The sequence below is a fragment of the Canis lupus genome, chromosome 5 (genome assembly GCF_003254725.2).
Source record: "Canis lupus dingo isolate Sandy chromosome 5, ASM325472v2, whole genome shotgun sequence".
Taxonomy (NCBI): Eukaryota; Metazoa; Chordata; class Mammalia; order Carnivora; family Canidae; genus Canis; species Canis lupus.
Window position 1 is genome coordinate 81,083,996 of NC_064247.1, and position 14,229 is coordinate 81,098,224.

A 14,229-nucleotide genomic window follows, 5' to 3' on the forward strand; every position below is an offset into this window, starting at 1 on the left:
GGGGGATGCGGTCTTGACGGAGAGCCCGAGAAACCAGCAGGCTGGGCAGAAGAGAACGGAGTAGGCGCCCCCAATGGGCGGCCTCGTGGGCGGGGCCAAGATCGCCATTGGCTACGGCGGCGCAGGGGAGGCGGAGTCAGCGGAATGAGGCGCGGAGCTGTTCGCAGCTCCAGGTGCTGAGTCCGAGGGAGGCTCCGGACGCGAGAGCTGCGGTGGCCGCCGCCGCCGCCGCCGCCGCCGCCGCCGCCGCCGCTACCGCCGCCGCCGCCGCCGCCGCCGCCGCCGCCGCCGCCGCCGCCGCCGCCGCGAGAGCCACCGCGGGAAAGCCGGGCAGTGAGGAGCCCAGAGGAGCTGGTTGCGCTGCCGAGCGCTGACAGCCCTCCCTCCTCTTTGAGGTCGGTGCTGCTGGGTTCGCTTTTGTTTCATTGGGGAGGGAATGAACTGAGATATGAGGGGGCCTGGGGAGTTAATGGGACCTCTCCTCACCGCCCCCAAGACCATCTGTCCCGAAGAGCTGCTGATTGACTCGAGGGCCTCCCTGTGGCCCGGCGCCTGAAGTCGGAGCTGCTTGGGTTAGTTTTTGTTTTATGGTGGAGGCGCAGTGTGAGAGTGTGAGGGGCAAGCGCTGGAGGGACCCCCCCCCCATCTCTACCGAGAGGGCGTCGGGGAGCTTGGAGCCTTCCCCCACCCCCGTGCTTGAAAACGAGGCTGCTTGGATTATTGAAGATGGGAGGGAGTGTTACGGGATGAAAGGTTCTGAGGCAGGCGGACCCTTCCCCACAACACCTGTACTGCTTGAGGTTACAAAGGGGGTCTGGGTACGATGGGTGAGAACAAGGGGCTCTTCCTCCTCTGCTCAGACCTTCCTGGGCTTATTGGGGAGGGGCTGTTGGGATGTCAGACAGATCCTTTCCATGCCACCCTTTCCTGAAGCCTAGGTTTTTGTGAAGAGGAGAAACGGGATGGGGATGGAGACAGGGGACTCTTCCTCCTCCCACTTGGACCCGCCTAGGTTACTGGGGGGAGGGGGTTGGGATGTGAGGAGCTAAGGCTGGGAGACCTTCTCCACTGTGCTTGAAGTGGCCGGCACAGGAGAGCACTGGCGGATTCTCGGGGTTCTCGATGCTCATGCTCAGGGCCCCTCGCCTATGGTCCGAGTGGGCTGGGTGTGGATGTGCGGTGGGGGAAAGTAAGAGGCGTGGAGGGAGTCCTCCCTACCTCTCCCTACCTGAGCCTTACCTCCCAGGCCCTCTCTACCTGGATGCAGGCCAAGGGCCAAAAGTCGAGACGACCCTCCCAGCCCCGCCCCGTCCCGCCTCGCCCGCGACCCGGCTTCTGCACCGCTGCAGGGAGCCCGACGAGGATGGGCACGTGCGGGCGGGACGGGGCGGGTCCCCTTTCTAGCACTCCGAAGCTCGGGGGAGACTCCCCCTGCGCCCCCAGACCTTTGGGGCTGCTCGGCTAAATGCAAGGCGCGCCCTAGATCTGGCTACCTGCTTCTAGGGCGCGCGGCGGCCGCTTCGGGAACCCGGCTTTTGCGCTCGGCCCAAGCATCCTCCGTAGGACAAAGCGGCGGTCGTTGCACTGGCGGGCCTGCGCCACCCGCTGGGCGGGGGGCGCGGCCAGGGAAGGGGGGGCTCCGGGCGCGGCGCGGAGAGAGCTTCCGCGGAAACATGCCAGGAGCCGGGCGGGAGACAAAGCGCGCTCGCTCCTCTCGGGCCTGCGCGAGCCGGGATGGAAAATCCCGAGGGAGGAGGCGGCTGCGCCCTGGCTGGGTACTATGCCCCGCACCCTTCTTTCCGGCACATCACCCCCTACGCCGGCCCGGCACCCCAGGATGCCGTGTGTGCGATGGTAATCAGGGTCCCTTCTGGGAGACATTCAAGACCTGTGACCACGAGGACGCGGACAGGCGGGGGGGGGGGGCGGGGGGGGGCTCCGCCTGGAGGGGAGGGTCCCAGGATACAGGAGACCTAAGTGGGCCAGTGTCTGGAGGGCCATCCTGACTGGACGCCCCTGTGCCCCATCAACCACGTTAGGTCAAGTTTGATTCCGGGTTCCGAAGGTGTTTGCATGGATCAGAGTGTGAACATGTATGACTGGGTGAATGTGCCAGTGTGTGCTCCAGTGTTCATATGTGTGTCATGGTGAGCTTGTGAATCTGGCTGTGTGTGGTTGTGAGAAGAGGAGCCACTTACTGCTGACCTTAGATGCTAGGAGTGGAGGCAGGGTAGTAGCCCCTTCCACTCTAAAGCCACCGTAATAACCTAAGGTCTCAGTGTGTGTCCTCAGGGTGAAGGTAGCTTCAGGCTGCCTTCGGCCTAGCCTGCATGCAGGGGTGTGGCCTAGAAGATAGGACCTTACAAGTATGTGGAGCCCTCTTCAGCCTTTCTGGGGTCTCAGGTCTGACCCTAACATTCCTTACCATTGTCCTGCCTTTCCCATCTTCGAGAAACCTTATCTTGCTGTAATGGGCTCCCCTGAGGCCCAGAATTCCACCCTACCCCTCCACGTGGGCTTCCAGGTGGGGCTTGAGGCACTCACCAGCACAGTCTTTATGATGTGGGTGTAAGATTTTGTGGCAAGGCAAATTTTTTCAGTCTGGCTTTCATGTCCGGAAGGGCCAAAGGTCTAGGTTGCTGGTTATTGGCAGGTAGCCTCTCAGTAATACCAGGTATACTACAGAGAGGGCACTAGTGAGACAGAGATACTACTGTGAGTGGACACCTCTGAGGATGACAGCTCTCCCACGGACATGCCCATTTCCAGCAAGTGACCTCAGTTTCATTGTGCTTTTACAGCAAAGGCGTTGTATAGCTTTGAGATAATCCCCACCACAGACCCCCCTCCCATAGGATGAGGGGTTAGACTGCTGTCAGTGGAACCATAGGAAGAGCAGTTACCAGGCAGTGGAGCCACCATCCAGCCCAGCCCTGCCTGGTCCAGTCTCAACAAGTATCCACTGCCGGTACCCACAGCGACCTCTACTGGGAAAAGTAGTAATTTTGCAACTAACACTCTCCCGTAGGGTGGAGATTACGGGTGGGTGTGGGCCCTGTTAGGTAAAAACCACAAACCCTTCTATTTGGGGGCTCCTTGTCTGCCTTTGGAGTCCTAGGTTGATGTTTTTAATAGCATTTCCTTCAAACTAGTTCAAGCAGTGGAACTGCCACTGTCCTTGCCCATATAGAAGTATTTAAAGGGGCACCTGGGTGGCTTAGTTAAAGGTCTGCCTTCAGCCCAGATCATGATCCCAGGGTCCTGGGAGTGAGCCCCACGTGTATCTGGATTGCTGCTCAGCAGGGATCCTATTTCTCCCTCTGCTAACTCCCCCTGCTTGTGCTTTCTCACTCACTGTCAAATAAATAAATAAAATCTTTCTTTTTTAAAAAAAGGAAGAAGTATTTGAAGAGGGCCAAAATGCCTTTGTCCACATTTCTGTCCAGTTGGGGGTGGGCATCAAATCTGCTTATGAGGAAAATGCATGGAAAAATCTTATCAAGCTCAGGATGTTTTAGGTATCTTATTTATCTCTTCCTCACCCACTATGATTCCCACCTCCCCTTCTTATTCCATTTTATCCTTCTCTCTTCCTCATCATTAAATTAGTCAATAACATATTTTCAAAGATAAGCTTTCTTTCACTAGTTGACAATATGGCCCAGAAAATGTAGAAATCAAGAGGCTATTACTAAGTGCAAAGAACTGGCAAACACTGGCTCTTCCAGACCTAATCGTGAAATCATGGCAGTAGGGGAGATGGATGAAACATGCTGTCTTAAATCCTCATCTGGTGACGTGTGTCTCTTCTCCCAGAATTACTCTGAAGGGATTTCACACAGACACAAAATCTTTAGAGCTCCTCAAAGGAAAGGAGGTATTTAAATACCTGGTATTGTTCTTACTTTGGCATCCATGTGATTTGCATTGAACTATGTGACTCAGTATCACAAAGTAAAAATAGGACTTAATCTCTTCCTTGCCTGTTCAGAAGGTGACTGCATATGTGTGTTGTGTTCTGTATTAGAAGAGTGAAAAGCTAAATTATCTCATAAATTGAACCACCTGCTTGTTCTGATTAGAGAATGGCGCTTAACATCACCTACAGGCAATAACATTATTTTATGTTTCTTTTAATTCATACCTGAATCTCTTTGTCTTGTAAAGCCTTTCTTCATGCTCATACATTATTACTTTCACTTGAAGTTAATCAAGAATGTTTAATCCTTGTACAGAAGCCAAACAAATTAAATATCAGCAGATACAGGAAGATGTGGGTGGTGTTTCTGTTCTTGGGCTCAAAAAAATCCTTGGAGTTCACAGGAGAGAAGGAAAGGGGGTGAAGATTTAGTAAATCTTATGGGTGTAGTTAACGGGTTTCTGAAGAGGAGAGGCTCCTCAGAATTTCTCCAGGAGAACTGGTCATGTTGAAGAATCTGAGGATGCAAGCAAATAGCATGCATGCTGTGAATGAGAATGAAGCCCCTGGGATTCCTAATTCCAAACACTAATGCAGCCTTTCTGGGAAAATCCCCCAAATCTCTCCAGTTCCTTTGGGCTGCCAGTCACAAGGGAGTGGAGCTGTCCGAGGTTCTGGAGCACCGGCTTCCGCCCCAGTAGTGGGAAGGCAGGATTTAGGGCATGGAGTAGAAGCAAGCTCTGACGAGCATGGCCTCTGTGAGGATTTCCCTAAAGCTCATCATCATAGAAAGAAATAGGAGGCAACAGAGCTATAAAGACTTTTATCGCATCGCTTCAAATGAACCCATTGGCAAACCCTATTTAAAGAATTACAAGCTAATAAGAGGAAACATTTCTGAGTCAGGCTTTTCAAATGTAAGAATGTATTTAATCCTCACAGTCCTATGAGGTAGATGGTAGTGGTAGTTTCCACTTTCAAGATGAGGAAATGAAGCTTTAAGAGGAAAGGGGCTTGCCCATGATTATACAGATCAGAAGAAAAAGAGTTTAGATTCCAATCTGGATCTCTTAAACTGCAGAGGTTGCTCTTACCTCTATTTTTTCCTATTGCTATTGTAGAAGCAAAATTGAAGTTTTGAACTGTCCTCTATGAGATTCTAACCAAATTTTAGAGGAATGGATTGGGGGCCAACAAAGATTCAGACATAAGCCATAAAGAGTCCTTTCAAATGCATCAAGGATATTACCACAATACTTTACATATTATCCTGCGAAAAGGATACCTGTACTTGATTACCAAGGAGGAGAAAGGGGAGTATAATGATCCTCATGGCCAGTGTTTCAGAGTTTTCTTTCCAGAATGGAACAATTTCACAAGAAGCCAAGCCTATATGGCATCAAAATGTATTTTTAATAATCTGCAAGAATAGTTGGAAAATGAAGAGGCTGATATTATTTCACAGAATACATGCAGAACCAAAGAAATAGGGCTTATCTTCATTTGCTACTGTCCAGTTCCAATGCTGAGGACACTTGGATATTGTTAAGGGGTTCCTTCCCCATATTCCTACTCTCAGATTTTTACAGCAAAGTCTCTAACTCCAAAATAAAAGTTTTCATTGTTGTAAGCCTCAGCTAATCTCAGGGAAGCATCACATTTCTGCCTTTATGTCATCATAACCATTGTTCTGTCTTCATATGTGGCTGCAGGATGCCTGAAGGTAGGCAGGTTTGGGGTTTGATATGCTTCAAGCTACATGTCCTCTGGTCCTCCCAGGGTGGCAGTGCCAACTGCCCCAATCTTGCCACATGCACAAGGGGCCTATGCCTGAGAACTCCCCATTCAGTAGCTGTTGTTTAGGTGTCTGAAGAGAATAGAGAGGAACGGACTTTTGCTTTTTCTCCTCTCTCTATCTCAGTCTGCACAACACACAGATAGGGGGCCTCACCTTTTAAGAAAATGCCTCAAATCAGGCTGGGTCTCCAATCCATTTTGAGTAATTCTTTCCCCTTCTAGGTTAGGGCCTTGCAAGACTCTGATGCATGGAGCAAGGCTGCTACTGCTGTTCCCGAGGGCACTTGGAGGCCAAGGACCTGGCTCCCCATCTGGGTCTGCTCTGACTCATATGACCGCAGACAGATTTGATTGTTTTCTTATTTAGAGTCATTAATTAACTCTCCTCAACATCAGAACAGCATGTATTAAGAGGAAAGCTATTTGTGGGGGTCTCTAGGAAGCTATGCCTACAGCTGAGCACCGTCTCCTTTGCTAACAGGATCAGGAAATGGTTTTTAATTCTGGCTATGACCCTTCAGAAAACTTAGATCATCAAGATTTTATGCCAATATGAGAAAGGAAATAAAAGTGTAATTAATTGACAAGACTGGTAGAGTTATTCTGGCAAAAACTGGGAAACCCAGGGGTCTCAAGACTTTTTATTCATCCAATGAATATTCCTGTATCTGCAATGTGCCAAGCACAGAGCTGGTCATAGTGAACACAGTCCAACTTAGGGTAAGCTCTGTCATATAGGAATCTTGAATGGAAAGTGGAAACAGAGGCAGAACCCCTGACAAGGGTGTGTGCTGTAAATAAAGTTTTTAGAAATGGAAAGAACCTTAATAATCACAAACCATCATCTCTTTTTTAACACGAAGAGGCTGAGGGAAATTGGGGTTGCCACTGGCCACACACAGCCCCTGGAGTAGCGAAGATGGAGATTAGAACCCAGGTTTTAGTAATTCCTAAAGCTTCTTCTCTCCATTGTACAAAGTAATGCTCTGTTCACCAAATTATCCAAAGGGCACATTTTCATTAACATAGCCTTCTTTGATCTAATCTTAATGCAAAACTTAAAATTATAAGAGAAACAAATCATAGATGAAATACAAAAAGAAGAATGCCTGTTTATATCCTGTTGTCCAAGATAGTAACCACATGCGGCTATTGAGCACTTGAAATGTGGCTAGTCCAAATGGAGATGCACTGTAAGTATAAAATATACACTAGATTTTGAAAAATTAGTATGAAAAAAGAATATAAAGTATATCATTAATAATGTTAATGTAGATTGAAGTAATATTTTTGATATATTGGGTTTAAATAAAATATATTAAAATTAATTTCATTTGTTTCCTTTACTTTCTTAATGTGTATACTAGGAAATTTATAATTATATATGTGGCTTGCATTTATAGCTCATATTTCTACTGAATAATGCTGTTCTAGAGTGCTTCCACTTAGGAGGAAATGTTCTTTACAAACTAAGGCATTTAGCAAAGGAGGTTCTATAATCAGTCAACCTGAGATGAATAGTAGCTTTCCCACTTGGGCTGTGTGACCCTGAACAAGTTGATTGATCTCTCTGTGCTTCTATTTCCTCACCTGTAAAATGAGGATAATAACAGAGCCTACCTCTTTGGTTGAGTCAAATCCCTTAGAACAGTGGCTAGTACATAGTGTGTACTCAATATTAACTATTGTTATTATCAGAAGGGGCTTAGGGAATCTTACAAGGCAGAGGCAACAGAAGAACAAGCAATTTTCAGATAAATAAAGGAAAAGATTTACTACTAGTTAAAACAGGACTGGAAATATTTGCTCAGTATAAGCTCATGAACTACCTTGATGTGGCCCCAATTTTCTGGCAGATAATGATACGGAGGAAAAATTTCAAGCCATTTACATAAGCATACAATGGATAAACAAATTAGCTAATTGCATTATGCCCAGGTCTTGACCTCTGCTAAATGAGTTGAGGAAGAAGATGATCAAAGTATACTAAGAGCAGATGACCCAAGAGCTCTAAGTCTCTTTGACTCCAAGATTCCTAGGGAAATATAAGCCTTATGCTCTAGGAGAAAGATCCTGGGTGGAGTCAGACACATGTGAGGTCAAAGCCACTCTGCTACCCATTGGCCTTTTTTTTTCCCCATTGGCCTTGATCAAGATACTGTAGGGGCACATGGATTGGCTCAGTTGGTGGAGTATACGACTTTTGATCTCAGGGTTGTGGGCTCAAGCCCCACATGGGGTATAAAGATTACTTAAAAATAAAATGTTTTTTAAAAAAGTACCAGTTTTCTCTATAAAATGGAGCTAGCACCACCTCTCTTGCAGGTTGTGGTAAGGACTGTATTAGATAATGCAAATAAAACACCTTGTACATAGTAAGTGCTCAAAAATGGTAGCTTTCATGAAATGAAATTTCAGATATTCTTTAACAGGAGGTTGAAAGGACAGTTTCATCTGATAAGTGTGTCTGCACCAAAATGTAGGTTCTCAGTAACTTTGGGCACCCTACACAATCTTTCATGCTCTTCTCTCTGTCCTATTAACACATGTGAAGTTTCTTTCCTGGGATGGTAAAGCAAGTAGCAAAATGGGTATTGTTCTCCATCATACTTCTTCTCAAATTCTGACATTCTGACCTTAGTGTTTAGAGCACTTTACACACAGCTTTGCTTTAAAAATAAATGGGACATAAATCTAGAAACCACAGTCCCCAGAGAACCATGTTCTCTAGGCTCTTAGAGCAGGCCATGGGTCCACCCACTGCACAGCTCTGAGGCAGCACATTACTGCTATCCTTGAATATCTATTCTTCTTCCAAAAGTTTGCTTTCTGGACCAAAGAAATGTATGTTAAGCTGAATGAGGATTTCTGTTGACAAAGCAGATCGGACTCTAGAGAAAACACTCAGACTAGTTATACAGCAAGTGTGGAGATCCCTGAACGTATTTTGGCAGATGAGAACAACATAGTCAGATGTCTGGGGTTAAAGTATGATGGGAGGATTAAGGTGGGGAAGAGCCTGCAGGCAGGCTCAACCCTGGTTCTGTTGAGAGACCCATGACTTCCAGAGACCTAAGTACCAGTACTAAGTTCTCTTGGGATAAGTTCTGATCTTAAAATGCATTTTCCCCCATCCATTCCCTCTTGTTCACTCAACAAATGCAGAATGGTACATTTTGGAAAACCTTGTTCTGGAAGAGCCCAGGGTCTGGCTGAGGAGAAGAGAGATGTTAATGTACAGAGTGAACCAAGGAACAAGGGCTAAAGTAAGCCCAAGAGGCCTGATGAAGGCGGGTTGGCTATGGCATTTGGCTAAAGCAATGGATCCCAGTCAGACAGACCTGAATCTGAATCTCAGTTTCACCACCAATGTGGTGGGCAAGTGCTTTAACCTTTTTTAGCCTCATTTTTCTCATCTGGGGCAATAAAACCTACTTTCCCTGGGTTGCTATGGCCATTACATGACAACTTATAAGAAAATTCTTAAGGTAATACTAACTTTCTTTTATTGAATGCTTACAGTGCATCAGGCAATGTGCTCAGCACTTTATATGTATAAAAGAGATACCACTATTATCCTACGTTATAGCTGAGGAAAGCAATGCTCAGATACTTTAACTTGCTCAAGGTCACACAAGCAGTAAGATGTGGAACCAGGACCCCAACCCAGGCAATTTGACTGTAAAACCTTCTCTTGACCACTGTGACCAATGTCCTCTCTGATTCAAGGTCAGCAGGAACCCAATAACTGTTATTTTGAAAGAGGGCAAGATGATTCATTGATTAGCCTGTATAGAGGTCTTCTGCTTGGTCTTCAAGAAGGGGTGCAATATGGAGAGGCTCTGAAGGGTGAGTACAGTAAAGAGGGAAGACAGGGAAAAGCTATGATCAAATGAATAGGGCTGGGAACACCAATGAGGTGTGCTGGGGGCCCTGAAATGGAGAAGAGGTTTTCAATACGAAATAGATGTTTGGAAAGTCTTGGATGTCAAGCTAACAAGCTAGAAAACCAAAAGAGTTCATAGGCAAAAGAAGGGATGTGAAATCTGAAGGCACCAATTGGAGGCAGCTCACTGAATTTGGGCATATGGTTGCCGTGTGGAGCAGGTGACCAGGCATGCCCAAAGCCAGTTTGAGGAGACGGCGGCCAGACAACACCACAATCCAGCATTCCTACCATTGCTCTCTGCTTTCCAAACCATGTGCCTAGCCTTTTCTTTCACTTGATCTTCACAAAAGCCCTAGGCAGTAGAAGGGTGGAAGGTCTGCTACCAGCATTGCTGCCTGTGTTGAGTGGCAGGCAGCATGGGCTGCCAGGAACACAGATGCCAAGCACAGCTGCAGTGCTCAAACTCAGGCAAAAAGCTTTGGAGGCCTTTTTGTAGGGGGGAGGCAGAAGCCTTGCCCACTGGGCTGAGTCCTTTTCTCTGTGCTCTGGGAAGCAGGCAGTGTTATATTTTGGTCTGATTTCCCAGTGACACCCCTGCCTGAGTAGCAGCCTCCCAGGGTGGCTGCTGTGAGGGCCTGTGTCAGGGTCATTGCAAATCCCGTAGTCCCTTTTGGATGCAGCACCTGTCAGCCAGTGCCCCCTGCCTCCTTTGTAGAGAGCTGTTTCACAAAATGAAATGTTTCTGAATTTGCCATTGTAAATTCGCTGTGCTTATTTCTCTGCAAACTGCAGAGATTAGAGACCAAACCCCATTCTCCTTAGAGGGGGTTAGAAGAAAAGTCTATCCTTTCTAATGGCTGCAGTAGCTGCTGACCACCCGATTTCTCTCCACGGCTATGCTTCTAATAACAATGGAAAACAAAGACAGGAAGGGAGAGGGACCCAGATGTGGCATTTCTTCCTAGAGGCCCCTGCAGTTCTGTGAAGGGTGTGAGGCCATGGGGAGGGAACTTCCACAGTCATGAGAGAGCGCCTTGATAAGTAAAGGAGTTTTGATGTACAAGATGATAGAAAATGAAAGAGATCATGATGCCATACTATGTTTTCTCTAGAAAGTGATGCCCTCCACAGTTCTGGAAGGATAAACAAACAGGTCAGCAAGGCCACAGGGGTCTTGACAAGTTAGCCAGGAACAAGTCCCTAGGGATTTTAAATATATCATTAATAAGAAATGACAAACACCGGCAGCCCAGGTGGCTCAGCGGTTTAGCGCCTGCCTTTGGCCCAGGCCGTGATCCTGGAGACCCGGGATTGAGTCCCACGTCAGACTCCCTACATGAAGCCTGCTTCTCCCTCTGCCTGTGTCTCTGCCTCTTTCTCTGTGTGTGTGTCTCTCATGAATAATCAAATAAAATCTTAAATAAATAAAAATAAATTTAAAAAGAAATGACAAACACTTGGTAATAGAATGTTAAAGGCTCCTGTGGCCACTGACCCCAGTAACAATTGATGTGTCAAACACTCGACGCAACAGGGTGGAATGGTGACTTTTGAAGGATAAAATCAAATTGGGAAATCATAATAATGAAGGTATGGATGTTTAGAGTGGAAAGTACAGCTGTGCTTACTTTAGAATATCTTTACCAGCCAGGTCCCATTTACCTGATCATTAGATGTTCCTGTGATCAGCCCCCAGCTTGGGGCCTAGAACATAGTAGGTGCTCACCAAGTGTTCATAGTTTGCTCACGCGCTTGACATACTGTGTGCTAAGCCTTGTGCCAGGCATCGGGGAGATGGAAGTGAATGAGGCTTAGTGCCTGTCCTTATGGGGTTAGTCAATTCCAAAGCAGAACAAGGAGTGCACTGTAGGAAATGTACAAGTGAACGTGGTCACCCATGATGTTCCCTTCCAGATGCTTCCTCATACTTCTGGAATAAGGTAGCCCAGCAGATGAGCCAAACTGGGATCTTTTACTGCCAACTTCATCTCACCTCAAATCTGAGCAGGTCCAGCTGTGGCATCTGAGGTAGCAGCATGAAGGTAAAGGAGGCAGAGGCTCGTATATTGCAGAAACTTGCTGGGTACACCTAGTGAAAATGCTTCATTTGAAAGACCCACTCTTGAGAACTTTTGCCTGCAATTAGAGCATATGGCCACAGGGAGCAATCACGAAGCAGTTGGTCCAAGCAGCCTCCTCATGGGCATGATATGCTGAGCAAAATAGTTCTTCACTTGTTAACCTTCAGAAGAACATAATCTTGCATTAATGGATCATAAAAGGACTGCACATTTAATTGGACCAAACCACTGTAACCTATGTGAGTGGAATTATGAATTCATCAACATTCATTTAACAAAATTCATGTAGGTCTACTATACACAAAGAGCAACACAAAGTCTCCATCGTTAGGTACTGCCTCCTGCAAGGAGGACAAACACAGATAATTGTTGTGCAGCAAAATAAGTGGTATGATGGGGGGATGAACAGAGCATACTAGAGGCACAGAGGAGTGACTGACTGATGGGGGGCAGTGAGGGGGTGATAATACACACACGTGCCTAAGCTTGACCCAGATGTTAAGGCCTAAGTCAGAGGGTTTACACCAGCACACATAGAAGTGTGATATTTCAGGACACTGAAGGGAATTGGGATTGGCCTGTAGAGTGACCTTGGATGTATCATCTACACCTCTAGAACTCAGTTTCCCCATCTGGTCCTCCAAAGGCTTGGTAGTGGCTCTCCTGACCATGTGGGCCTGGAGTAGCATGGAGATTAGGGTGATGACCTTGATCTCAGTGGCCAAGGCCTGGACTGGTCCCAGCCCCAAGACCTCCTGGGAACCTGCTTGTCTGGACCCGCTTGATTCTGGCTGAAATGTTCCAAGGGATTCCGGAGGATCAGCTGAGATGCCAGCCCTAGAGGAACTTGACATTGTAAGGGGTCAGCCTTTAGCGTCCAGCAGAAATGAATAAATAAATAAAATCCTTAAAAAAAAAAACTTAGATGTTATATGTCAATAATATTTCAATAAAGCCAGGAAAAAAAAAGAAAGCAAAGCAAAGCTTTGCTTGGCCTGTGTCTCCCTCCGGAGACCTTCTTCGACCCTGGCAGGCTGTCCTCCCCAGCCAACCCCACACTCCATTTCCCAGCCCCCACTACTGCCCTGTCTATAGGTGTGGCAATGCCCTCCCCAGAACTGGCCCCTCTGTGTTGGGGATACAGAGGAGCAACTATCTTGCATAAATGAAAAAAAAATGCCAGAGTGTTAAATTTAAGCAAATGTTTTAAAGGTTTTAATTGCCCCATAGAGAGAGTTTTAATATACAATACATTAGAGCAACACCTAGTTAAGAGAGTAGATAAATGGAAGCACTGAAAAAGCCCTTGCTGAAATTCCTTTTACAAGTCTAAAAATCCTTTTTTTTTTTTTCTTCAAATAATTCAAGTGCCCAGGAAATTGCATGCATAAGACTGACAGGCTCTGAACCACCTTCCCAGGCCAGAGCCAAGACCCAGGCAACTCCGGTCCTCTATCCCCTCTCACTCTGGTCCCTTAACCCTGGAACCCTCTCTGCAGAGAGCTCATCCCTGTCAGCTGGGGCTACATGCGCTCAGGCTGCTTTTCACCACTAAGGGTCAGCAGGCACCTCTTCCTGGGGCTTCTGCAGTGGGGAGGACACTTCCTGCCTCTCCCCCTCACCATCACCCAACACACTTCCCCCTTGGCTGGGGCCTGGATGGTCCCTTCACTTGCAGGAAACACCACTGAGTACCTATGCAGGACTCCCTTCCCAGAGGGAGCAAAGAAAAAACTACAGAGGGCCTTTTAAACCATTCTGCAGAGGATGTCGCCTCCACCAAAAGAGATGAGAAGGGGCCAGGCTGAGATAAGCAGAGCTGCTTAGAAACTGAACACAGAGACAAATCAAAACATTCATTGGAGGCAATAGAATGCAGATCAGTGGAGTGAGAAACAAGATGTCTCCCTGCCTAAATCACAGCAGAAGATAAAAGAAATCATCTACTCTGGTGCAAAAGTCAGAAAAGAAAAGAAATGCAGAAAACATAAAACAAGATGACAGGAGGCTACCCAAAATGAATCTGACAATAAATTTAAGTAGTTAATATTCCCTTGTTACAAGACAAAGGCTCCCAGATTAAATAAATACTAGAAAAATAATAATAAATAAATAAATAAATAAATAAATAAATAAATAAATAATACTAGAGACTCAACTAAAATTAAACAACACCAGGGTAGGCCAAGCTATACCAGATAAATGCAAACAAAAGCAAAAGCGTGAGTGGCTATATCAGACAAAACACAATTTAAGGTAATAAGTAGCACCAAGCAGGATAAAAGGGCAATTTTATATTCATAGGAGCAATTGTGCAAGCATAACTGTTCTGAACATTTGTACACTCTCGATTTTAGTATCAGGACACTTGAGGGAAAACCCATTGCTGTTGGAAATATGAGATGAAGACAATCGTGCACATAAATTTACATACTACGTTCAGTATCTGACATCTAGTAGCCAAAACATACATAACAACAGAAAGGAGTAATATTCTGAAGATTGAAGGCAAGTGCTGAACTCTGTACCAGTGTGAATGATGT

At 46.5% G+C, this 14,229-nt stretch overlaps 1 protein-coding gene across 1 annotated transcript in view; it reads left to right on the plus strand.

The window, feature by feature from the left end:
- The first annotated feature begins 257 nt into the window (after nt 1-257).
- The window catches only part of SMPD3 (sphingomyelin phosphodiesterase 3), an 82,472-nt gene continuing 68,500 nt past the window's right edge, over nt 258-14,229 (plus strand). The window contains exon 1 of the mRNA XM_025426646.3: nt 258-395. The gene's annotated coding sequence lies outside the window, so the exon portion shown is untranslated. The remainder of the gene's footprint in view (nt 396-14,229) is intronic.